Here is a 27078-nt window from a genome sequence, read left to right as displayed (position 1 = left end):
GAGAAATCTGACACACAGCAGCTTAACCAAGTGATCTAGGTGAACATTACCAGAAACACAACGGACCAATATCATAGACCCCCACAAAGACGCACTGAGGAGGGCATGCTACCTGTGTAGCATTGTTCTAAATAATGAATAACCTCAATCAGGTCATGAGAAACCATCAGAAAAACCCAAGTTGAAACACACAACAAAATAGCAGAGCAGTCCTCTCCCAAAGTGTCCAGGTCAGGAAAGGCTAGGAAAGATGGAGGAATTGTTCCAGATCGGAAGAGGTTAAGGAGACATGAAAACCAAATGCAATGTGGGATCAAGAATAGACTCAAGAGGAAGGAAAAAGGACATCAGTGGAAAAACTGGTGAAATGTGATTAATGTCTGTCATTGAGTTAATCGTACTGGGCTGTGTGAATTTCCTGGTTTTGATCACTGTGTTACAGTTGTATAAGATGGTAACATAGGGGAAGCTGGATGTAGGGTAGACATGTGGACTCTGTAACCATTTTCACAACCTTTTTATAATTCTCAAATCACTTCAAAATAAAAGTAATCAAGAATTGTGCTAGGAAGCATCCTTTGACAGAAATCTGGCCTCTAGTGACTGTCCCACACACCAGCTTCAGGTACCCAGGCAAGACTGCCAGGATGAGGGAATGTGACGAGAACCACTAAACGTCCAGGAGAGAGAAACTCCATCCAGAGCCACTCAGTTCCCGCAGCTCGGCTGACACAGCTACCTGCATCCAGGTTCTGAAGGCCACAATCCTCCCCTTTCCACTTCCCACACTGGTATGGTCTCTTGGTTCTTCAAGGATCAGACAATGCCCCCTCCCAACAAAGCTGGGGATCGTCCTGGAAGGCTTCACTGCAAACTGGAATGACATGCAGCTGGGGTCCCACGCCACTGCTTAGAACCCGCCCACAGAAACAAAAGAGAATGTTCACTAGCAAACCAACCCAAACCCAACCCAAAAACCTAAATATAACATATTTGAAACCTATACAGCACAGGTATTTGCCATATGTATATATTTTAAATATGTGTAAATACCCATTACCCATGCCATATATGTGTATGTATGTATTTATTTATTTTAATTTTTAGTTTTTTTTGAGACAGGGTCTCGCAGCAGCCTTGACCTCCACTGGTTCAGGTGACCCTTCCACTTTATCCCCGGTGTAGCTGGAACTGCAAGTGTGCGCCACCACGCCCAGCTCATTTTTGTATTTTTTGTAGAGACAGGGTCTCACTAAGTTGCCCAGGCTAGTCTCGAGCGCCTGGGCTCAATCAATCCTCCAGCCCCATCCTCTCAAAGTGCTGGGGTTACAAGTGTGAGCCACCACACCTGGCTCATATTTTTAACCAACAGAGAAACTAGTACATTCACATCGTGGGGTGGCGGGGCTGCCCTGAATCTTGATCATGGTGGCAGTTTCACAAGTGTCTACATTTGTCTGCATTCAAAGAACTGTATACCAGCCAGGCGCTGGGGCTGAGGCCTGTAATCCCAGCATTTTGGGAGGCTGAGGCAGGCGCATCACCTGAGGTCAGGAGTTCAAGATCAGCCTGGCTAACATGGTGAAACCCCATCTCTACAAAAAATGTAAAAATCAGTCAGGCATGATGGCGGGTACCTGTAATCCCAGCTACTCGAGAGGCTGAGGCGGGAGAATCACTTGAACCTGGGAGGCAGAGATTGCAGTGAGCTGAGATGGCACCACCGCACTCCAGTGTGGGTGACAGGGTGAGACTCCACCTCAAAAAAAAAAACAAAAAAAAAAACCGAGGCTGAGGCAGGTGGATCACCTGAGGTCGGGAGTTCAAAACCAGCCTGACCAACATGGAGAAACCCCATCTCTACTAAAAATACAAAATGAGTTGGGCATCGTGGTGCATGTCTATAATCCTAGCTACTCAGGAGGCTGAGGCAGAAGAATCGCTTGAACCCAGGAGGCGGAGGTTGCAGTGAGCCAAGATCGTGCCGTTACAATCCAGCCTGGGCAACAAAAGCGAAACTCCATCTCAAAACAAAACAAAACAAAACAAAGAACTGTATACCAAAGAGAGAGTTTTACTCTATGTAAGGTTTAAAAATTGAATGAAAAAGTAAAGAAAAAAATAAAAGTATATGAAATGTATGATACACTGAGGTATGCTCATGAGCAAAGATCTTCAAAACATACTATTATTGGGGATGGTGGAAGCAAGCCAAGAAGCACCACATAGCATGTTTCCTTTTTCTTATACAGCGAACCAAAATAAGTGTGTATATGTGCACGTAGGAAAGTTTGTGTACAGGAAAAGGTCTGGCAGGGCACCTAGCCAGTGACTGACAGCAATTACCTCTAGGACAGATATTAGGCTTGTGGGTGATGGCAAGAACAGTGAAGCAAACTTTCATTTTTCCCTTGATACTTTTTTTTTGTAATTAAAAAAAAATAATAAAGATGCTTATGTGTATGAGCTGTAAAGTTCTAAGCAAACCAGCAGCCACACCGTACTCACCGTTAGTACCTTCTAGACACTAGAACTCTTGGATGGTCCCAGGAGAGCCGACGTCAGAGACTGTACATCTACATGGAGGAAAAAGAAGAGGTTAGGTCTCTGGCCAACTTAAGCCTTCCTGCTGCAACACCCAGCTGTCAATCACATACTCACTCTTTCAACAAGTATTTACTGAACATGGTTGAGTGTAATCCCGGCACTCTGGGAGGCCGAGGCGGGTGGATCACTTGAGGCCAGGAGTTCAAGACTAGCCTGGCCAACGTGGCAAAACCCCATCTCTACTAAAAATACAAAAAATTAGCCAGGTGTGGTGGTGGACACCTGTCATCCCAGGTACTTGGGAGGCTGAGGCAGGAGAATCACTTGAACCTGGGAGAGGAAGGTTACAGTGAGCCGAGACTGTGCCACTGCACTCCAGCCTAGGTGACTGTGCCACTGCACTCCAGCCTTGCTCCAGCAAGACCCTGTCTCAAAAAAAAACAAAAGAAAAAAATATTTACTGAACACCTGCTACATGTCAGGCACCGGGAATACAACCAGGGTTCTCCAAGACAAAGTGGCTGTCCTCAGGGAGCAGACAGTCTAGTAGGGGAGGACGACAGTAACAAATACACAACACAAAGTCAGGGAGTGGAGCCTTGATGAAACCTAGCGGGGCGACGCCATAGTGATGGGACTGCGACCTTACACGGAGAGCTCTGAGAAGGCCTCCTGGACTAGGGGACAGAGATGTGAATACATGAGACCACAGATCGTGTGACTACCTGGGAAAGAGCCTTCCAGAGGCAGGAGCAGATGTGGAGCATCTCAGGAGCAGCCAGGAGGCCTGTGAAGCTGGTACGGGGTACGTGAGGGGTGAGCAGTGGCGGAGGGGACAGATGGAGGACTATTCTAAGGACATTTCCTCAGACAACTGTGAGCAGAGGAATGACAGAGAAATCGCACTTGTCCTGGTTTGGAACTTTATATTATGAATTTATGCCTCTGAATATGTAGTATGCTTGTTTATATTTAAGTGAATATTCCATGGATGAATGAATGTCTCCAGGCGGAGAAGGCACTGTCTGTATTGTTCAGCATCATATTCTGGGCACCGGCAGAGGCTGGGCACTAAGTCAGGAGATGAGATCTGAGAGAGCCTAGAGCTGTCCCACATGCAACAGCCATTCACTAATAACAATCCCTCCCAATGTGCCGGCTCTGTCCTAGTAGACATGCACTGACTCATTTCACTCTCCCCATCATCCAAGAAGATCCTATTATTACTTCCAAGTTACAGATGAGGAAACTGAGGCACAGAATTCATAAGAGATCCACTAGCTGAGGTTGCCCAGTCAGTCAAAAGTATACTAAGCCAGGCACAGTGGTACCTGCCTATAGTCCCGGCTACTCAAGAGGCTGAGATGGGAGGATTATTTGAGCTCAGAAGTTCAAGACCAGCCTGGGCAATACAGCAAGACCCTGTCTCTCTAAAAAAAACAAAAAAAAAAGTGTACTATATACAGCCAGGGTGTGAACCCAGCAACCTGGTCCCAGAGCCTGTTTCTGACCACGGGGCTAAACCACACTCTGTCACGATGGTCAATGAAGGCAGGGCCAACCGTGGGCTGGCAACACCTCCCTGCCCCACTCCCCAATACCATAATGTCCAAATGCTACCCAACATCCACACCAACCTCAAAGGCGGGTCAGCTCCTCCAGGAATCCTCCTAGGAAGGAAGCCTAGCAAGCAGTCAGTCAATACTCCAGGGTTCAGGAATCGGGACAACTTCAATGATCATTCCCCTGGGGTTCCTGGAGAAGCCCAAGGGGGTTCTTAACCTTTCTCATGCCAGGGACTCCTACTGGCAGCCTGGTGAATTAGTTGCAGACTCCTCAGAATAATTTTTTTCGAGATGGAGTCTTGATCTCTTGCCCAGGCTGGAGTGCCAGGGTGCCATCTTGGCTCACTGCAACCTCTGCCTCCCAGGCTCAAGCAATTCGGCCTCATCCTCCCGAGTAGAAGGGTTTACAGGTATACACCTCCACCTCAGGTAATTTTTGTATTTTTAGTAGAGATGAGGTTTTGCCACATTGGCTAGGCTGGTCTCAAACTCTTAGGATCAAGCGATCCGCCTATGTTGGCCTCCCACAGTGCTGGGATTACAGGTGTGAACCACCACGTCTGGCCTATTAATGCTTTTATATTACAAGATCTAGTAGTGAATCCAATAACTATAGTGATTTAGAAATAGGTAGGTGTTTAAATGATATTTTGTGATAGTTGCAACACTGTAATGTGATATGGGAATATCTGTGATTTCTAGTAGTGACAAAGTCACAGATATTGCTAATCCAATTGTGGTGTATTGCCCTGTGCATAAAAAAATGTTAATTTCAGTTAGAGGGTAGTGAAAATAGAGATGTAATGCTTTTCCCAGCCAACCTCATGACCCACTAAACTTCCATCCTTCAAAGGTCCATGGACCCGAGATTAAGAACCCCTCAACGAGATCTGAGAGTAGGTAAAGGCAGAGCAGGTTCCAAGGGAAAAGAACAACTGGGGGGTGTGGGGCAGATTCAGCTTCATGAAGTTAGTATGGGAAGGGGTTCCAGGTGTCGGCTGCTTTGGCCCACCCTGCATCCACTTCTCTTCCTCAGTCAACCCCTTGAACCTCACCTTTCCCACTCAGTCCTATGGGACTGATCCCACCCATGGGTTGTGGGTGGAGGTGGGACTGGTCATGGGATCCAGGTCTGGCCAAAAAGCCACTGCACTACCTTCCCTGTTCCAGCTTCAGCGACGGCCCAGGGTGACCCTGCCACCAAAGCCAGGATGATCAGAGCCAGTAAACACCAGCCCCATGATATATGCTGGGACTATGGGGGCAAGAGATGGTTTATTTCCCTTGGAGCTGCTAAGCTGGTTGAATCTACTTGTGGAACTGTTAGGGGCTGCTTCAGAGCCTACCTGAGAATAAAATCAGCACAGAAGAATGCAGAGCCAGGAGGTAAAAGGAAACACGTCCTGGCAACCTCATGAGGCCCTGGATCCAGCCATGCCTGAAACCATTCCAACCTGAATCTCCCAGGCCCTGTGTCCATCCACTTCCTTTTATACTTCAGCAGGCTGACCTGAATTTCTATTTGTTCACACAACCAAATGACTCTCAACTAACACAGGAAGGGCAGAGGCAACTGCTGTTCTTGACGATTCCCATAGCTCCCTACCAGGCCATTTAGCAAAGTACAAAATAAAATTAGAAACAGTCACTATACATAGAAACAGCAAATATGGAAAAATCCGCTTTTAAAACACTCAGAAATGGTCTCTTGGGCTGTTGCTATTGCTAAGCTGGTCTAGGAAGCCCTCACAATGGTGGTTTTCAAGATGCTTGGCAGGGCAGGAGGGAACCAGACGCACCCAGAACATTTTCCTTTATCACTAGACTTCCCATTTTAAAAATTCCTGGGATGATCAGAAAACCCCTGCAATAAAGCTCTTGTAAAATTTTAATAGCCGCCTTTTAAATTGCAACGGAAATTGCTTTCCCGCCACTCTAATTTTTCTCCTTTCTTTCTCTAAAGTGATGCATATGGCTCTATAAAGGCTGATCACCAGCTATGTGCCGTGGCGCCAAGTCTCTCTCAGCCAGGAACCTACTTCCTGCCGACTAGAGGAAGCTGTGGATGCCTGTCGTTCCGCAGTCCCTCGTGCAGGAGAGAGGAAGATGCCAAAGGGCCGTGGAAACGGCAGCAAAGGAGGGCTACAGATCCGGGAATCCAGCCAGCACCCTGTGTATCCCAGGGCCCCACTTTCTACCACCTAGGAAGGGACGACGCCCTTCGGTTTGCTTCCACAATGCCAGCACACCCATGGCCATGACCCATTCATCACATAGGTGACACACAGGCCGAGCACTTCACTTCCTACAGGTTTACAGCAAGAACAGAATCCCATGAGAGGCGCCCTGACCCGAATGTCTCCTCCCTCAGCCATAGGGATTAGCTCTGGGAGAGACACGTGATCCAAGCATGGCCAATGAGAGTGGGCCCTGGACATTTTGCTGCAATTTCTGGGGGGAAACAGATGGGCGGTAAGGCAGGAGTACTGCTGAGGACTTCTTTGCCACCTGAGGGTGAGCAGAGGCGGGCAGGAGGAAGGGGCCGAGAATGAAGTTAAACCTGAGAAAGGCAGAGTCCGGAAATAAAGAGGGGTAAATTCCTGATGAGAATACCTGAGTACTGACTCCAGTTGGGCCAGTTCTGGGATTTTTCAGGTCCCTGAACCATTAACTTCCCTTTGCAGTTTAAGTCAATTTGACTTGGGGAGGTTCTGTCGCTTACAACAAACTAACAGCACAGGAAGGGACCTGAGAAATCAATACAGCACTCCTTCATGTTTGGGCGAACATGACCCTTCTAAGAAGTTGATGAAATAAAACTATGTCATGTCTCTCCAGGAAAAAAAGCACAAAATACTGCCTGTCTCAAAGATGTCAAAGATTTCTGAAGCCCCTGTCCGTAGGAACTAAGTGAAGAATCCTTTGATCTATCTGACTTGTCTGTCCACTTGGTGGAAAAGCAAACTGGGGTCCAAAATGCGTAAATGACTTGTTTGGGGCCCAGGGCCTGCTGGGCTCCCCGAGACCCCCAGGTTTCACCTTAAACTCCCCTGGGTACAGTCCTCCAAGGAGATTGCAGAGGGTAAAGAAAGGCTGCAAGTGAGGCTCTAGGCCACCACACCCTCATCTAACCTCTGGCAGCTCCATTTTTTCCTGCTTTATAAAACGGGCCTACAAGGAAGTGTCTGACAAAAGTTCCATAACACCATAATCAACATACTGAAAACCAGTCTTTCATATTACATTTCAGAACACTTACATGTTAATTACCTTGATTTCAACCCTCATGAAACCCTGTGAAGCAGGCATTATCACCATGGCTCCAGGTGAGCTGTTTCTGCTGGGCTGACCAGGTCGCTTCTCTCCTGACCTCAAGGCTGGCTGCAGCACCTGCCCCTTTTTGTTCCTGGACCTGTACTTCTGGGCCTGGGTTTTCTATTCCACTCTCGTATTTCCATCTCAATTCATATGGAAAGGATCATCCACTCACACCTCTCCACTCTCCTTTACCTGGTCCCCCGCGAGGAAGAAGGGCTGGCCAATCAGCCCAGAGATTGTGACTGCTGCCAGCATCTGCTTTTAAGTGGGCATATTATTAACCAGCTGGGCCCAGGTCTACCAGCTCTTTTCTCTCTCTGTGTCCAGAGATGGCAGGAGGTTCTCTTCTGTTTCTGCCTTGGAGCAGAATAAACACCCTGGGCAGTGTCTACCCAGCCTCTAAGACAGCCTGGCCACAGGCGCTCTCTCTTGACTGAGTGGTGATGGGGGGACAGCCAGGCCTTTCTCTTCTGTGCCGCTGTGTTAAGTGGCTGGTCTGGAAGAACCAAACCCACGGAGCCTTTGCTGTAAGTTTCACTCTCCTTTCTAGACCGCCAGAGCATCACTGTGGCATCAGGGATTACTCACCTACTAACAAAGTGGTTCAATCATCCTTCATTTAGAGAAGATTCCCATTATACCCATCCCTGTCCTGTCTTTGAAATAATGACTTAGGGAAGTATCTGTTCATTCAGCTGCCTCTAGCCTACATCCCAACAAAGAAAAGCTGGTATGTGAGGAAAGGACTTTGCCTTGGGAAAATCTAGGCCCTCAACAGCCACTGAGATCATCTTGCAATTAATCATGTTTTCTCTTATGACCTATATTCTATTAATAGCACATCCTAATGATTTAGCGCTGGTTCTTTTGCTGATTGATGCGGTCTACCAACATGACGAAGGTTGGGTCACTGACTTTAAGGGTCTCTTCCTCATTTCCTTGCCCCCCTCAAGCCCGGCCCCACTACCTCACCCTCTCCACAAGATAAGCATGCTAGTGTGGTGCTCTGAACACAGAGCTATGAGGAGTTCACTGTGCTGGGGGCCCCATGGTGGTCCCGCCTGTGGCCCAGCCTGAGTAACTCGGTGGCAGAATGCGCTCACAGACAGACCTCTGCAGATGAGCTGCTCTGGGAAAAAAAAAATGCTGTGTGGCCATTCCACGCACAGCAGATTGGCCAAAATGCCAGGCTGACAACACCAAATGTGCTGAAGTTGTGGAGTAAGGGGAACGCTCAGTCACTGCGGGTGGGGGTGGAAATGGGAACAAACATTTTGGGAGAGCAATTTGGCAACTTCTTGTCAAGATGAAGAGAAGGTAACCTCAGTGACAAACTTCACCTACTGACAGGCCCAGAGCTCTCTGCTGAGCCCCCAGACCCATGTGCGGCTGTGCAAATTCTTTCTGGGTTGAAGCACAAGGTTTTCATTTTGACTTTACTACATGCCAGGCACTGTTTTCAGTTGTGTTTTGTTTTTTCGTCTTTTTTTTTTTTTTTTTTGAGATGGAGTCTCGCTCTGTTGCCCAGGTTGGAGTGCAGTGGCGCGATCTCAGCTCACTGCAAGCTCCGCCTCACGGGTTCACACCATTCTCCTGCCTCAGCCTCCCGAGTAGCTGGGACTACAGGTGTCCACCACCACGCCCGGCCTTTTTTATTTTTTATTTTTGTATTTTCAGTAGAGACAGGGTTTCACCATGTTAGCCAGGATGGTCTCGATGTCCTGACCTCATGATCTGCCCGCTTCAGCCTCCCAAAGTGCTGGAATTACAGTTTTTCTTCTTAAAGACAGGGTCTCACTCTGTCACCCAGGCTGGAGTGTAGTGGCACAATCAGCTCACTGCAGCCTTGACCTCCTGAGCTCAAGCGATCCTCCCACCTCAGCCTCCCGAGTAGCTGGGACTACTGGTGCATGTCACCATTCCCGGCTCTGTTTTCTGCTCTTTAACTACCAATTCATTTAAACCTCTTAATAACCTGAGAAGTAGGTTGTACTATGATCTCCATTTTTTTCTTTTTCTTTTTTTTTTGAGACGGAGTCTTGTTCTGTTGCCCAGGCTGGAGTACAATGGCGTAATCTTGGCTCACTGCAAGCTCCGCCTCCCGGGTTCAAGCAATTCTCCTGCCTCAGCCTCCCAAGTGGCTGGGACTACAGACGCATGCCACTACGTCCAGCTAATTTTTTGTAATTTTTAGTAGAGACAGGGTTTCACTGTGTTAGCCAGGATGGTCTCGATCTCCTGACCTCAAGATCCGCCCACCTCGGCCTCCCAAAGTGCTGGGATTACAGGTGTGAGCCACCACACCTGGCCTGATCTCCATTTTTAACAGACCAGAAAACTGAAGTACAGAAAGGTACCTTGCCCAAGATCACACAGCAAGTAGACGGCACAGCCAGGAGGGATTTGAACCCAGTGGGTCTGGCTCTAGAACCACCAACAATGGTGCCTACTAAAAGCAACAGCAAAGAATATGAGCTTAGCCTTGAACTCTGTCTCTTTCCACATACAGACATCAATGTCAGATGGGTCAAAGACCGAAACGCTAAAGGAAATATATGAACACGTCTGGAAGACAGCACAGGCGCATATCTTCAGAACCTTGGGGAGGGCAGAGGTTTCTCATTCAGGAATTCTAGAAAAGCATTTTCCCTCTCCTCACAAAAAGGATCAGATTCATACTCGAGGTGCAGTGGCTCATGCCTGTAATCCCAGTACTTTGGGAGGCTGAGGCTGGCAGATTGCTTGAGCCCAAGAGTTAGAGATCAGCTTGGGCAACACAGCAAGACCCCATCTCTATTAAAAAAAAAAAAAATAGAAAAATGACCCAGGCGTGGAGGCATACACCTCTAGTCCCAGCTACTTGGGAGGCTGAGGCAGGAAGGCAGGAGGATCACTTGAGCCCAGGAGACCGAGGCTGTAGTGAGCCATGATTGTATCACTCCATTGCAGCCTGGGAGACAGAGCAAGATTCTGTCTTAAAAAAAAAAAAAAAAAAAGGATCAGACTCATCTACACAGTCATTTTCCCTTTCGTCAGTCTGCCTTTTCTCCATCTTGGAATGCAGACAGGCAGATGTGATAGCCGGATTTGAGAGAGTCCCCTTGTCCCCAGAACTACCCTGCCCAGACTAGAAGAGCTGAGTTCTCTGGGTCCAACAGCCATCTTAAGGCCATGGTGGCAAGAGGGTCAGAGCAGTGCTGGTGTTGACCTGTCAGCCACTAAACCTGCCAGGCTCTCTCTCCAGACATTGTTATGGGACATGAAGGACCACCTATGTGTTGAGGTGACAATGCCACTTGTGAATTCTGCTAGCTGTGGCTGAATCATTCCTAAGTGAAACACCTGCTGCAGCCTGGGGCCATGTGCTGTGCCACCACCCTGGAGAGTCTGCAGACAGCCACCAACATGGACCTGAAGGGGTCTCGAAAAGACTCAGCTAAAAGCCGGGCGCGGTGGCTCACGCCTGTAATACCAGCACTTTGGGAGGCTGAGGTGGGCAGATCACCTGAGGTCAAGACTTTGAGACCAGCCTGGCCAACATGGCAAAACCCCATCTCTACTAAAAATACAAAAATTAGCTGGGTGTGATGGCACACACCTGTAGTCCCAGCTACTCGGGAGACTGAGACAGGATAATTGCTTGGAGGCAGAGGTTGCAGTGAGCCAAGACAGCGCCACTGCACTCCAGCCTGGGCCACAGAGTGAGACGCCATCTCAAAAAAAAAAAAAAAAAAAAAAGACTCAACTCAGAGATGTATTGTGGGACTCAAAGATTTCCACTGAGCATGGCTGATCAGAGGCAGCTAGAATGATGACCTGGTGTCCGAACTAATTATTGGGGACCTGAGGAGAGAAGAGCTTCTTTCTCCTTAACACACTACTAAGGGCAGCCGGAGTGACTGTCATTTTAAAGGCCAGGCCCAGCCCGCTGGCACACAGGCACTGTGGTCAGCCAGCCCCAGGCTCACGGGCTGCGGAAATTCTGCATAGCTGTGGATCCTTTTTCTTCCTGTCACCAGCCATTTGCTGGATGTGCCAACAGTTAAGCCCCTTCCTGCACTGCTATGAAAACAGCCTGTCAATGTGGTTTCGACTGTTGGGTGCCTTTCCACAAAGCACTCTCCAGACCCCAGCTAATCAGATGAAAGACAGAACAGTGGTCAATCTACCAAAATAGGTCAGGCTTTATTTTCTAATCCTGTTATTCATAACACATTGAAAGGGAAGAATGAAGGGGAAAAAAATTACTCACAGTGAGAAAGCCTATGGTTGCTTACCCTCTCTGTGCCTCAGTTTCCTCATCTCTAAAATGGGGACAATAATAAGGGTGTTGCGAGGATTAAGTAAAAAAATTACTCCACAAAAATTGTTTAGAACAAAATCTATTATGCACTAAGTATGCATTAAGTGTGAGCTACCATGATTTTAGTTATTTATATATATATATATTTAGAGACAGGGTCTCACTCGGTTACCCAGGGTGGAGTGCAGTGGTGCAATCATAGAACTCACTGCAGTCTTGAACTCCCGGGGTCGAGTGATCCTCTCGCCTCAGCCTCCTGAGTAGCTGGAACTACAGGTGTGCATCACCACACCTAGGTAATGTTTTTAAATTTTTTTGTGTGCAGACAGGGTCTTACTAAGTGGCCCAGGCTGGTCTCTAACTCCTGACCTCAGGGAATCCTCCTGCCTCAGCCTCACAAAAGGCTGAGATTACAGGTATGAGCCACTGCACCTGGCCAGAGCTACCATTATTCTTATTGCTGGTGATGTGGTAAGTTTCTTGAACTGATGCTCCTTGATAAGCCTCAAAATCCCACCCTCTGGTCAACCAGACACACGGAGAAAGTCCCTGCTCTGATTCTGGTCACTTAAGGCTTGAAGGTCCAGGCCAGTGGGCAGAAGCTGGCTGTGATGAACCTGGGTACTGTGGGCAGGAAATGAATCAACTCCAGTTGCTAAGTGCCCTTCCCACCCAGCAGCCATTCTTCTCTTCCTTCTCAGGATGCTCAGCCAAGACTACATTTCCCAACCTCCCTTGCAGCCAGCATGGCCAACGCAAGGTAATATAAGCTGTGGGACTTTGAGGAAAATCTTCATCAGAAACGCAAAGCTGGACTATGCTTTTGTGCCTCTCCCTCACCCTGTTCCCACCTGGACTCCAGACTCACTAGCTTGACTCCAGCAGTCACACTGGGCCATGAAGGCCCTGTGCTAGGGATGGTGAGCAGAAGGACCCTGTATCAAGGGACTCTGCTTTTCTTGTTGACTGTGAAGCTGCCACACCAGGCATGGACTGCCTATCTCTTGATGTCTTACTCAGGACAGAAACTGCCTTCCACTGTGTTTATACCACTGTTATTTCTGGTGTCTGCTACTGGCAGCCAAATGGGCTTTTCAAATGAGCCGGTAGTCTTGCATAGCAGATGAGTGATGGAACAGTATTTTACACCAAAGAAATCCTTCTAGTAACCTGCCACCATTTAAAGTATCCTCATGCTTTAGGATACCTTGCTCTCCTCAACACCAGGTAGAAAGCTAGACACAGAACTTCCCAGATACAGAGTGGGGTTACGATCACCTTGCCTTAGGAAGAGGTAAAGTGAGATATATATGAGATCATTCATTCAACAATGGGCACTACCTCACTCTGGACACAGTGTGGGGTAGGATGCTAGGTACGGTGAACAAAGCAGACACAGTCCCTGCCCTCACAAAATGTACCATCCACACTAGGAGACCAGAGTAAAGAAGTAGGCAAACAGGTACATATATAAGTTCAATGGTGAGAACCAGAATGAATTTAAGCCCAGAACTAAAGAAAAAGCAGAAGGAAGTTATGTGAAAAGTGGGAGGAAGGATATCCCAGAATGTCCATTAGCTGAAGAATTAACAAAATGTGGTACCTCCATACAATGGAATATTCAGTCATAAAAGGAATGAAGCAAGAATTCATGCGTGACATGGATGGGCCATGAAAACATGATGCTGAGTGAAAGCCGGTCACAAAAGATCATGGATTACACAGTTCCATTTATATGAAATGTCCAGAATGGGTGAATCCATAGAGATAGAAAGGCTATTGATCTGAGGTCAGGAGTTTGAGACCAGCCTGGCCAACATGGTGAAATCCCATCTCTATTAAAAATGCAAAAATTGGCCAGGTGCGGTGGCTCAAGCCTGTAATCCCAGCACTTTGGGAGGCCGAGACGGGCGGATCACGAGATCAGGAGATCGAGACCATCCTGGCTAACACGGTGAAACCCCGTCTCTACTAAAAAATACAAAAAAATTAGCCGGGCGAGGTGGCAGACGCCTGTAGTCCCAGCTACTCGGGAGGCTGAGGCAGGAGAATGGCGTGAACCCGGGAGGCGGAGCTTGCAGTGAGCTGAGATCTGGCCACAGTACTCCAGCCTGGGCGGCAGAGCGAGACTTCGTCTCAAAAAAAAAAAAAATGCAAAAATTGGCCGGGCATGGTGGCTCAAGCCTGTAATCCCAGCACTTTGGGAGGCCGAGACAGGTGGATCACGAGGTCAGGAGATCGAGACTATCCTGGCTAACATGGTGAAACCCCGTCTCTACTAAAAAATACAAAAAACTAGCCGGGCGAGGTGGCGGGCGCCTGTAGTCCCAGCTACTCGGGAGGCTGAGGCAGGAGAATGGCGTGAACCCGGGAGGCGGAGCTTACAGTGAGCTGAAGTGAGCTGAGATCCCGCCACTGCACTCCAGCCCGGGCGGCAGAGCGAGACTCTATCTCAAAAAAAAAAAAAAGCAAAAATTAGCCGGGTGTGGTGGCATGCCCCTGTAATCTCAGCTAATCAGGAGGCTGAGGTGGGAGAATTGCTTGAACCTGGGAGCTGGAGGCTGCAGTGAGCTGAGATCATGCCACTGCACTCCAGCCTGGGCGACAGAGCGAGACCCAGTCTCAAAAAAAAAAAAAAGGGGCTGGCATGGGGGCTCATGCCTGTAATCCTAGCACTTTGGGAGGCTGAGGTGGTTGGATTACCTGAGGTCAGGAGTTCAAGACCAACCACCTAGCCAACCTGGTGAAACCTTGTCTCTACTAAAAATACAAAAAATTAGCCGGGCATGGTGGTGGACGCCTGTAATCCCAGCTACTTGGGAGGCTGAGGGAGGAGAATCGCTTGAACCTGGGAGGCAGAGGTTGCGGTGAGCTGAAATTGCACCACTGCACTCCAGCCAAGGCAACAAGAGTGAAACTCCATCTCTAAAAAAAAAAAAAAAAAGCCAGAGGAGGCAGAAAAAGAAGTCCCTGGTAAGGAGTAGAGTAGAAAACAATTACAAGCATGACTGGTATTAACCAAATATATCAATAATCACTTTAAGGCCAGGTGTGGTGCCTCACATCTGTAATCCCAGCACTTTGGGAGGCCAAGGCAAGAGGATCACTTGAGGTCAGGAGTTGTGAGACCAGCCTGGCCAACATGGTGAAACCTCATCTCTACTAAAAATACAAAAGTTAGCTGAGCGTGGTGGCGTGTGCCTGTAATCCCAGCTACTGGGGAGGCTGAGGCAGGAGAACTGCTTGAATCTGGGAGGTGGAGGTTGCAGTGCGCCAAGACTGTGCCACTGAACTCTAGCCTCAGCAACAGAGACTCCATTTAAAAAAAGAAGACATGAATTCACAGTATGTATACATATATATGTGTATGTTTCTGGTTTGAATAAATGGGTAGTTGATGATGTCATCTGCCAATATGGACCACTACTCACCAGCGGATGGCAGAAAAACAGGCACAGGTAAGGATACTGATTATGTTTCGATTCATATATATAGTCCACTAAAAATAGAGCTGGCCTTAGAAGTGTTTTAAGTCCTAGCGTGACACGCTATTACTCCAAGTCAGGTAAGTTAAAATTAGGGTGGTAACAGAACCCTATCTCCAACTGAGTATTTGTTACTTCATGCAGCAAACCCAGATAGGGCTAGCTTTCTGGGTGTGTGACCCCAGTAGCTGTGAGCCCTTCCCTTGGTCTAATGTTCTGTCAACGTCTTGAAATTCTAAATCATTTTGTCTTTGAACCTGTATTTTGTAAGTGAAGTCCGGGGCCAATGGAACATGCATGTGAGCAGAGGAGATCTGAGCCACGTGTGTGCCTGTCACTCCTTGCCACGGCATTCTCATATGGTATTCCGGATCCCCTGTGAGCACCGGATTCCAGCAGACCAATGATGCATGCAAGCTCAGCAAGATTGAAAGCAAGTATAAAGTAAGCATATTATCACAGCTACAAGGAGTAAGCGGGGAAACTGACAGTCCCCAGAGGCCCCTCCATTAGAGCCAGGAGTTGCTTCGAACACAGCAGACAGAAGGTGATGAAATATGAAATGCAGAAAGAAACATGAAGACCATGGAGACCTCTCACGTTCTTTTTTTTTTTTTTTTTTTAACATGGTATTGCTCTGTCACCCAGGCTGGAGGCTGGAGAGCTGTGACCTGATCACAGCTCACTGCAACCTTGACCTCCCAGGCTCAAGTGGTCCTCCCACCACAGCTACCTGAGTAGCTGGGACCACAGGTGCATACCACCATCCCTGGCTAGTTTTTGTATATTTTTTAGAGACAGAGTTTCGCCATGTCCCCCAGGCTGGTCTCAAACTCCTGGGGTCAAGCAGTCTGCCTGCCTCGGCCTCCCAAAGTGCTGGAATTACAGGCATAAGCCACCGTACCTGGCCACATTCTTTTTTACTTGCCACACTTCCCAGAATTAGCCAACTAGGTATGCAGAACGATGACATGGAAGGAAAGAGAAAGATACAGCAACCCACAGTTCCTTTTCCTATCATTCCTTCCTTAGTCATCAGTAAGTCCAAGGTAGAATATTGGTAGAATGTACACATGTCAAGATATGAAATAAAAACAGTTTAAGTTGGTTTTGTGCAGCGTTTCCGCTGTTCTGGTAAGAATGAATGACATATATACGTATAAGCCAGGAAATGCAAGCTGTGTCATTTAGTGATTCCCAAGAGTGAATGAAATGATCTGTTACTTGCATTTAAACCTGGCATAGAACTGGGTGTGGTGACTCATACCTGTAATCCCAGCACGTTGGGAGGCTGAGGCAGAAGGATCGCTTGAGGCCAGGAGTTTTGAGACCAGACTGGGCAACATAGTGAGATCATATCTCAACAAAAAAAGTTTAAAAATTAGCTGGGCCTCCTACTAGTGTTGTGCACCCGTAGACCCAGCTGCTTGGGAGGGTAACTTGAGCCCGGGGGGTTGAGGCTGAAGTGAGCTATGATTGTACCACTGCACTCAAGCCTAGGCAACAGAGCAAGACCCTCTTACTAAAAAAAAAAAAAAAAAATTCTGGATATTAGCCCTTTGTCAGATGAGTAGATTGCAAAAATTTTCTCCCATTCTGTAGGTTGCCTGTTCACTCTGATGGTAGTTTCTTTCGCTGTGCAGAAGTTCTTTAGTTTAATTAGATCCCATTTGTTAATTCTGGCTTTTGTTGCCATTGCTTTCGGTGTTTTAGACATGAAGTCCTTGCCCATGCCTATGTCCTGAATAGTATTGCCTAGGTTTTCTTCTAGGGTTTTTATGGTTTTAGGTCTAACATTTAAGTCTTTAATCCATCTTGAATTAATTTTTGTATAAGGTGCAAGGAAGGTATCCAGTTTCAGCTTTCTACATATGGCTAGCCAGTTTTCCCAGCACCATTTATTAAATAGGGAATCTTTTCCCCATTTCTTGTTTTTGTCAGGTTTGTCAGAGATCAGATGGTCGTAGATGTGTGGTATTATTTCTGAGGGCTCTGCTCTGTTCCATTGGTCTATATCTCTGTTTTGGTAACTGTAGCCTTGTAGTAGTCTTGTAGGGCTAATATCCAGAATCTACAAAGAACTCAAACAAACTTATAAGAAAACAACAACCCCATCAAAAAGTGGGTGAAGGATATGAACACACACTTCTCAAAAGAAGACATTCATGCAGCCAACAGACACATGAAAAAATGCTCATTATCACTGGTCATCAGAGAAATGCAAATCAAAATCACAATGAGATACCACCTCACACCAGTTAGAATGGCGATCATTAAAAAGTCAGGAAACAACAGGTGCTGGAGAGGATGTGGAGAAATAGGAACACTTTTACACTGTTGGTGGGACTGTAAACTAGTTCAACCATGGTGGAAGACAGTGTGGCAATTCCTCAAGGATCTAGAACTAGAAATACCATTTGACCCAGCCATCCTGTTACTGGGTATATACCCAAAGGATTATAAGTCATGCTGCTAAAGACACATGCACACGTATGTTTATTGTGGCACTATTCACAACAGCAAAGACTTGGAACCAACCCAAATGCCCATCAATGATAGACTGGATTAAGAAAATGTGGCACATATAGACCATGGAATACTATGCAGCCATAAAAAAGGATGAGTTCATGTCCTTTGTAGGGACATGAATGAAGCCGGAAGCCATCATTCTGAGCAAACTATCGCAAGGACAAAAAACCAAACACCACATGTTCTCACTCACAGGTGGGAACTGAACAATGAGAACAGTAGGACACAGGAAGGGGAACATCACACACCGGGGCCTGTCATGGGGTGGAGGGCAGCGGGAGGGACAGCATTAGGAGATATGCCTAATGTAAATGATGAGTACAGCACACCAACATGGCACATGTATACATATGTAACAAACCTGCACGTTGTGCACATGTACCCTAGAACTTAAAAAAAAAAAAAAGAATGTGGCACGAGAAGCATTTCATCGGGTGACTCTGTGTGTTGAGCTCGGGGTGGACGTGAGTTAAGTTGTTACCTGTGCTTTCTGCCCCTGGAACCTTCAGCTGGAACTTAGCCCGAGATCTGATGTCCTGACTTCAGCATTTCTGTAATTCTTCTGTGCTGGTCTCGTGAGTGGCAGATTTGGTGGTGCTGCGTGCTTCACAGCTCACCAAACTCCGCTTAGTTCATCCTACCAAGTGACTGGGAAATTGGTCACACTGCCTGTCATGGTCAGCGAGAAGTGATTCTCACCATGGCACCTGGCACCCAGGAACAGGCTGGCCTCTCTTAGCCTGAGAGAGGCCCAGGTGAGCATTTTCCAGCATGAATGCCATGGGCTCTCCACCTGTGGGCTATCTGGAGGATGCTCCCAGATAGGCCTCTAATAATACCAGTGGGTGAAGTTCACTCTGAGCACAAGTAAGGATCCTGGCAATGTCTCCCAGGCAGAATGCCAGGCTGAGCAGGCCATGTGACGTGGAAGAGAATGAAGTAGATACCCACTGTCCCCAATAAAATGACAATGCCTTTTGTCGCTGTATTTTACATCAACAGGATCTTATCAAATGTACTTCTCTGAATCTTGCTTTCCCTTAAATACATCACAGAAATGCCTCCAGGCCAGCAATCAGTGCTCTTACCCACTCTTTTTAGCAGCTGATAGGCCAAGAACATAGATGTGCTGCATTTTATTCCATCAGTCCCTGAAAAATGGGCATTTGTTTTATTTCCAGGGTTTGTTTTTTGCTTTGCCACTGCAAACAATGCTGCAATAAATATCCTTTTGTACTTAGGCTATTTGTTTTTTTCTTCTGCACGATAGATTCTCAGGAGTGGTAGTGCTGGGTCAAAGGCTGTTTATGAAAAATTACATGGTTACATTACGGAATGGTCTCCCAGTGAAGGTCCAGAACTGCACGTATAATACATGCTTGTTTTTGTATTGAGCATCTCTGGAAGAACGTATGAGACATGGGTGTCCTCACAGGAAGGGACTGGGAGATCGTAGGTAGGGGAAGAAGACTATTGTATACCTTTTTTGTACTATTTGAATGTTTTATCACATGCATATACTGGCTCATTAAAAAAAAAAAAAGAGTTTTTTTTTTCTTTTTTCCAGTCCATGCTCTAAAAAGGCTGCAGTGATTCACATGTCCTCTAGCAACTTGGGAGGGTGCTGAGTTGAGCTCATTAATGCTCTACATTTTTCTCCTTCAAGGTCGTTCCTTTTTTTTGGACCTGGTATGAGCTGAAATGTGTCAAATTTTACCTTCTCGTAATCTGTGACACCTCCTATCCTACAGCCCTTGGGTAGGCAGAAGGCGAATTCCCAGAGATGCTAATTTTGACGAGTGGCCTGGCCCAGCACCTGCCAGCAGCACCAGAGAGAAACCCAGGTCAGGGTCGGAGCAGGAGGCAATGGGAGCTTGGAGGTCATGCCGTTTTAAACTCACACTGGCTGAGCTGCCCTCACTGGCTGAGTGGACTAGAGTCCACCAGATGCCCAAAGTCCCTCAGAAAGGGCAAAGGAGGCCTGCAGCACTGGCCACTGCCTGTGGGACCTGCACTCTCAAGAACAAGGCCAGAAACAAGAAACAGAAGGGAATAGGGGACAAAGAAGGTGGAAGAATCAAGTTCATACAAACAAGAGGCCTCTCGTTCAGTTCCTGCAGGTCCAGCCTCCTTGCAAGGCTGGCCCAGAACCAAAGGCTATGCCAGCCACTGCTTTCAATCCCCAGGAAAACAAAGCTGACCTAAATGCAGACAGCAAAAGGGCCCCAAGAATGGCAGGAAATCCAACATGATGCATCTGCTGCTGCAACATTAGCTGAAACTCTGGACTCACCTGGGGAGGGGAGAGGACGGGAGGAGAATGGACTTGGCCAGATGAGAAAGCAGCTCTGAATAAGACGGGGGATGGAGGACATGAAAGAATTTCAAAATGGGCAGCAACTGCACACACTTCAGGTGGTGGATTGAGGTTGGATGCTGCTGTTCCACAGCCCAGAAGACAACTCTGCCCCTCACCCCACGCTTTGGCCTGAGCTGGGCTAGGAGCAGGGGAGCCTCCCTGTACAGCACCACAGCAGGGCCCCAGCCTTTACTCAGGCCCTAGTATTTCCTCAAACGCTTCCCTCCACGTGAAATGCCCTTCCCCGCCATCCCTTAAGACTCACGGTAGCTCACACCTGTAATCCCAGTGCTTTGGGACACTGAGGTGGGAGGAATGCTTGAGGTCAGGAGATGGGGATCAGCCTGGGCAACACAGCGAGACCCCATCTCTACAAAAAATAAAAAATAAAAAAATCAGCCAGACGTGGAGGCGTGCACCTGTGGTCCCAGCTATCCGGGAGGCTGAGGTTGCTTGAGCCGGGAGCCGGAAAGGTCGAGGCTGCAGTGAGCCAAGATCACACCACTGCACTCCAGCCTGGGTGACAGAGCAAGATCCTGTCTCAAAAAAAAAACGGACACAACCCAGCAAGGATGTGCATTCATGCATGTTGGGAGACACGGGAAACAACCTGTGTGTCTGTCAGCAGGGATCCAGCAACGATGCAGACACATGGGAGAATCCTTCCTGTCCCTCCTTCTCTCATCCTCCACAGCAAGTCCATCAGCAAACCCTGTTGCCACTAACTCCAAAATACGTCCTGAATTCATTTCCTTTCTTCCTCCTTCCCAGGCCAAGCCACTACCATCATCTTTCATCTTAACAACTGCATGAGATCCCTCTCTGGCCTCCCCAGGCCACGTTTGCCTTCCTAGATTCTATTCTCCACCCACAGCCAGAGAGATTACATCAAACAGGGATCACCTCCAGCTGCTTTCCAGCTTAAAGTTCTTCAACATATCTCGGGCCTCACCATCTTCCCCCACCATCCAAATGCTCCCACCACACTGGCTGCCTTGACCTTCCAATTTTATTCCTGCCCCAGGGCCTTTGCACGTGTGGCTCTAGCTATTCTCAAGGCAGGCTTCCTCAGGGAAGCATTCCCTGACCACCCAGATCAGGGGGCCCCTACTTCAATTTAGTTTTATTCCTTACAGAGCAGTAAGCATGACGGCTGTTTCTCTTTTTTCAAGACAGGGTCTCACTCCACTGTTCAGGCTGGAGTGAAGTGGTGCAGTCATGGCTCACTGGACCTCCTGGGCTCGTGATTCTCCCACCTTAGCCTCCCAAGTAGCTGGGACTACAGGTGCACGTCACCATCCCTGGTTAATTTTTGTTATTTTTTGTAGAGATAGGGTTTCACCATGTTGCCCAGGCTGGTCTTGAACTCCTGGGCTCAAGCGATCCTCCCACCTCGGCCTCCCAAGGTGTTGGGATTACAGGTGTGAGTCACTAGGCCTGGCCCACTGATTTCTTTATTATGTCTTGCTGATGAATACATGAACTCTGTGAGTACAGGGCTCTCACCTTGTTCACAATGGATACCTAGACCGTGGAACAGTGCTGCCACTCACAAGAGAGTATCTGCTAAATAAATATTCTAGCAGCTCTGAGAAAAAATAAGATATATCTGCACACATCCATGTCTTCTCAGTGAATAAAGTAACAAATTGTGTAAGGAGAGATGTTTCTATGTGCACAGAAAGAGACCCTGTTTGTTGGTCATTACCATGAGTTGTACCCTGGGTTCAGCACAATCTTGAGGAATACTCACGACCATCCTTGGAAGAAGGTTCTGTTATTATTACTCCTATATTACAGAGGAGGAAATGAGGTTCAGAGTCACTTACCCAAGGTCACAGAGTGGGTAACTGTAGAGCCAAGGCTCTATCCAGGCAGCCTGGATAGAGTGTGCATGTTCTTTGTTGTTGTTATTGTTGTTTTGTTTTGTTTTTTAGATGGAGTTTCGCTCTTGTTGCCTAGGCTGGAGTGCAATGGCGCAATCTTGGCTTACTGCAACCTCTGCCTCCTGGATTAAAGCGATTCTCCTGCCTCAGCCTCCTGAGTCGCTGGGATTACAGGGCCTGCCACCACGCCCAGCTAATTTTGTTATTTTTAGTAGAGACAGGGTTTCGCCATGTTGGTCACGCTGGTCTTGAACTCCTGACCTCAGGTGATCCACCTGCCTCAGCCTCCCAAAGTGCTGGGATTATAAGCATGAGCCACCGTGCCAACACTTTTTTTTTTTTTTTAAGAGACAGGTTCTTGCTCTGTCACCTTGGATGGAGTGCAGTGACTTGATTTTAGCTTACTGTAGCCTCAAACTCCTGGGCTACAGTGATCCTCCCATTTCAGCCTCCTAAAGTGCTGGGGTTATAAGCGTGAGCCAACATGCACAGCTCATTTAAAAAATTTTTATGTTCAGTAGAGACAGAGTCTCATTATATTGCCCAGGCTGGTCTCAAACTCCTGGGCTCAAGCAATCCTCCTGCCTCGGCTTCCTCAAGTGCTGAGATTACAGGCCTGTGTTCTTAATAGCTCTACTCAGAGCAGTTACTGCTGGGAGGGAGTCTGGAGGGAGACGGCTGGGCAGGGTTATAGACATCAGTATAAGACATAATTAAGAGAGACAGGGAGTGTCAGAGATGAATGGAGAGAGATGGAAACCAATCTCAACAGGAAACAGAAGTTTGATCTCTTGTGTGGCAAACACCTATGAGAAGTAAACAAGCAGAAGGCTCTCCACCGGCCTTCCTCCAATCCACCAAAGCCTCCTGCTGGACAGCAGGGCTTTGAGACATGATTAACCATCCATATCACGCTGTCATAGAAAACCAGACCCTGTCCTGCTGGCCACTGGGAAAATCCCCAAAGCAGATGGGGAAGCAGTGTGGCAACGAGGCCAGGGAGCGCCATCTTGGTGGTCAGCTAGAGCCAGAATCAAATCGCAGGTCTGCAGCTTAGCAGCCTGTGACGTGTGGCTGGTTACCAGCCCATTCTGAATCCCAAGCTTCCTCATCAGTAACATGGTGGGAGGAGTAATACCATCCTCAGTAGGGCTGTTGAGAGGGTTAATGAGGTAACAGCAATGGAACGGTTGGCAAAGTGACTGGCACAGAAGGATCCTCAAAAGTACACTGGCAAACCTATTATTACAACCGAAATACTGAAGAAATAAATGACGTTCTCAACTCCTCATGTTTGAGGAGGTCTCTTGGGCAAATTGGACTCTGTTTTTTTTTTTTTTTTTTTTTTTTTGAGACGGAGTCTCACTCTGTCACCCAGGCTGGAGTGCAGTGGCACGATCTCGGCTCACTGCAAGCTCCACCTCCCGGGTTCACGCCATTCTCCTGCCTCAGCCTCCCAAGTAGCTGGGACTATAGGCACCTGCCACCACACCCAGCTAATTTTTTTTGTATTTTAGTAGAGACGTTGTTTCACCATGTTAGCCAGGATGGTCTCGATCTCCTGACCTCGTGATCCGCCTGTCTCAGCCTCCCAAAGTGTGGGGATTACAGGCGTGAGCCACTGCGCCTGGCCTGGACTCTGATAAGGTTAAGCATGCAGCCTAAGTGATGGTTCCCTCCAGAAGAGAATGCCTTCATGTTGGAAATTTCCTTCTCTCTCTACCTATTCTCCATGGAATAACAGCCCAGAACAGGGCTGGGCGTGGTGGCTCATGCCTGTAATCCCAGCACTTTGGGAGGCCAAGGCAGGTGGATCACAAGGTCAGGAGTTTGAGACCAGCCTGACCAACATGGTGAAACCCCGTCTCTAGTAAAAATACAAAAATTAGCTGGGTGTGGTGGCGCATACCTGTAATCCCAGCTCCTTGGGAGACTGAGGCAGGAGAATTGCTTGAACCCAGGAGGTGGAGGTGGCAGTGAGCCGAGATCATGCCACTGCACTCCAGCCTGAGTGACAGAGCGAGACTCCATCTCAAAAACAAACAAACAAAAACAAAAAAAACCAGGCCACAACAAGGGTCATCCAAGCAAGAAGGGGAGACGGACCCCAGGCAGCTGAAGAAATTTTGTGGTGCAGGCAGGCTCCTCAGTGCTTCACAGGCAGGACCCAGCAGAAGAGACCCAGCTAGTATTCCTAGCCCCCAAGGTGACTTTGAAAAAGGAATGTGGCCAGGCATGGTGGCTCATGCCTGTAATCTCAGCACTTTGGGAGGCTGAGCTGGGGAGACTGCTTGAGGCCAAGAGTTCAAGACCAGCCTGCACAACATAGGGAGACCCTGTCTCTACCAAAAAAAATTTTAAACTTAGCTAGGCCTGGTGGCATGCATCTGTAGTCACAGCTACTCAAGAGGTTGAGGAAGGAGGATTGCTTGGGCCCAGGAGTTCAAGGCTGCAGTGAGCTATGATCCCATCACTATACTTCTGTCTCTAAGGGGAAAAAAAGAAAGAAAAATGAATGGGGGTAAAGGGAGAATTTTAACAGCTTAAAAGGCAGCCTAGCCAGAAGCAGTGGCTCACGTCTGTAATCCCAGCACTTTGGGAAGCCGAGGTGGGTGGATCACCTGAGGTCAGGAGTTCAAGACCAGCCTGACCAATATGGTGAAATTGTGTCTCCACTAAAAATACAAAAAATTAGCTGGGCATGGTGGTGGGTGCCTGTAGTCCCAGCTGCTAGGGAGGCTGAGACAGGAGAATTGCTTGAACCCAGGAGGCGGAGGTCGCAGTGAGCCGAGATTGCGCCACTGTATTTACTCCAGCCTAGGTGACAGAGCAAGACTCTGTCTCAAAAAAAAAAAAAAAAAAAAAAGGCAGCCTAGGGTGATTTCTCGCCTCTTCCCCAGTCAGAACACCAGTGGGCTTTGCAGTTTGTAGAGTCCATGAAAAGAGGGCGAGGCCTCTGGGGGCCTGAGGTCTGCATCTGTAACAGAAGGATAACATTCAGTCTTCAGACACACTCACATTCATTCATCACACACTCGATAAGCAACTGCTATGGGACAGGCACTGCTCTAGACATTGGGGATACAGAAAGGAACAAAACAAAGATCCCTGCCTTCGCAGAGCTCACATTCCAAAGAGGATGGTGTAGAAAGCAAACAAATAGAGAACATCAGATCATGATAAACGCCATGAAAAAAAAAATAAAGCAGGAGACAGTGACAGGGAAGGCCATTTTACACAGGGTGCTGAGGAAGGCCACTCAGAGGTGGTGCCTTAGAGATCTCAATAAAGTAACTAAATTATACATGCACATACGTGCACACACACACAAAGATACTTACACACATATAGCCAAGAACACAGTGCCTGGTATGGAAAATGAAGGTGATCTAATTTGACAGTTAAGAGTGCTCTCTCAGGGTATGCTTAAGTTAAGCAAAAAAAGGTAGAAGAATTAATAATAATAATAATAAATAAAATAAAGAGTGCTCCAGGGCTGACTGACACTGGAATTGTCACAAAACCTATATTCTCCTCACATTTTCCAAAATTCCCCCTCCCCTGGGGAATTACAAATACAAGATTTGTTTTTTCCTTTTCTTTTTTTTTTTTGAGACAGAGTCTCACTTTCACACTGCACTGGAGTGCAGTGGTGTGATCTCGGCTCACTGCCACCTCCGCCTCCCGGGTTCAAGCGATTCTCCTGCCTCAGTCTCCAGAGTAGCTGGGATTACAGGTGCCAGCCACCACACCTGGCTAATTTTTGTATTTTTAGTAGAGACAGGGCTTCACCATATTGGCCAGGCTGGTCTTGAACTCCCGACGTCAAATGATCTGTTCACCTCGGTCTCCCAAAATGCTGGGATTACAGGCATCAGCCACTGTGCCTGGCCTGGCTAATTTTTGTATTTTTAATAGAGACAGGGTTTCACCATGTTGGCCAGGCTGGTCTTGAACTCCTAACCTCAAATGATCCATCTGCCTTGGTCTCCCAAAGTGCTGGGATTATAGGCGTGAGTCACCATGTTCTTTTCATTTTCCTGCTTAGCAGCACACCACAGACACCGAAGGCCCCTCCTATCAGGGCCTTACTCTACCTTCCCTGTCGCATGGTATTCCACTGTACAGACAAACCTGACTGATTCTTCTAGTGCCATATCAAGGCACACACAAGCCATGTCCCCTTTTCTGCTCTGACAAGCACTGCTGTAATTAATAACCTTGGACAAAGATCACTTCTCACACTTGGGAACATGTGTAGGTGAAGCTTCCTAGGAGTGGAGCTGCTGGGGTGAAGGGTGGGTGTGTGCCGGGTCATACTCACAGGAATGGCCGGAGTCCCCCCCAAAGCGACAGCTCTGCTTTCCCTCCCACTAGCTCCGGAGAAGCCTGGCTGTCCTCCACGCCACTGCCTGCAGCGTGTGCGCACGCCTTGTGCTCTTGCCCTTCTGAGAGGTGCAAAGTAGTATCTCAGCATGATTTTAATTGGCATTTCTCTTATTATGCCCAGAGTCAGGTATCTTTCCATGTGTCTGAGAGGCCTTTCCTGTTTCTACAGATGCCGCCCGTGTCAGTGTGGGGGACTGTCATCTCCCTGGACAGTATTCTCATGCCAATATTCAAAGCCCTCCTACCTTTCTTGCCCTCTTCCCTCTCTTATGTGTCCCTAGAAGGTGAAACGCATGATGCCCACACCCTGCAAAGCCTGCAAGGTCAAGCATGATTGGCCCTGTCTGCTTCTTGCACCTTCTACTGCTCCATCCCATCTCACCGATGCTGCATCTACGTTCGGGCCTTTCAGTTCTTCCAGACTGGCTCTATCCCAGCTCAAGCTCTTCTCATACACAGTCACCAACCCTTATCCTGGACTCACCCCTGCCACCACCACTCCCCGAGACTGGCAAACTTTGAGTGATGCTCTCAGCCCCAGCGTCACCTCCCCAACTAGCTACATGATGTCTCAGCACCCAGGTTTTTTCCTTCACCATTCACCACCTGTTTATCTGGGTGCCTTTATTTTTCTTTGAGATGGCGTCTTACTCTGTCGCCCAGGCTTGGAGTGCAGTGGCAGGATCATAGCCCAACC

General features: G+C 47.8%; 1 protein-coding gene across 5 annotated transcripts in view; it reads right to left on the bottom strand.

Annotated features, from left to right (window-relative positions):
- The window catches only part of SIPA1L3 (signal induced proliferation associated 1 like 3), a 313577-nt gene that overhangs the window by 183845 nt on the left and 102654 nt on the right, over window positions 1-27078 (bottom strand). For all 5 annotated transcript variants that reach the window (XM_033226049.1, XM_033226046.1, XM_033226044.1 and 2 more), the window contains one exon: window positions 2509-2576. The gene's annotated coding sequence lies outside the window, so the exon portion shown is untranslated. The remainder of the gene's footprint in view (window positions 1-2508; window positions 2577-27078) is intronic.

This window comes from Trachypithecus francoisi, unplaced genomic scaffold (assembly GCF_009764315.1).
Source record: "Trachypithecus francoisi isolate TF-2019V2 unplaced genomic scaffold, Tfra_2.0 Lachesis_group12, whole genome shotgun sequence".
NCBI classification, from domain to species: domain Eukaryota; kingdom Metazoa; phylum Chordata; class Mammalia; order Primates; family Cercopithecidae; genus Trachypithecus; species Trachypithecus francoisi.
Note: the sequence above shows the minus strand (reverse complement) of the source record. Positions and strands in the feature narration are given on the sequence as shown.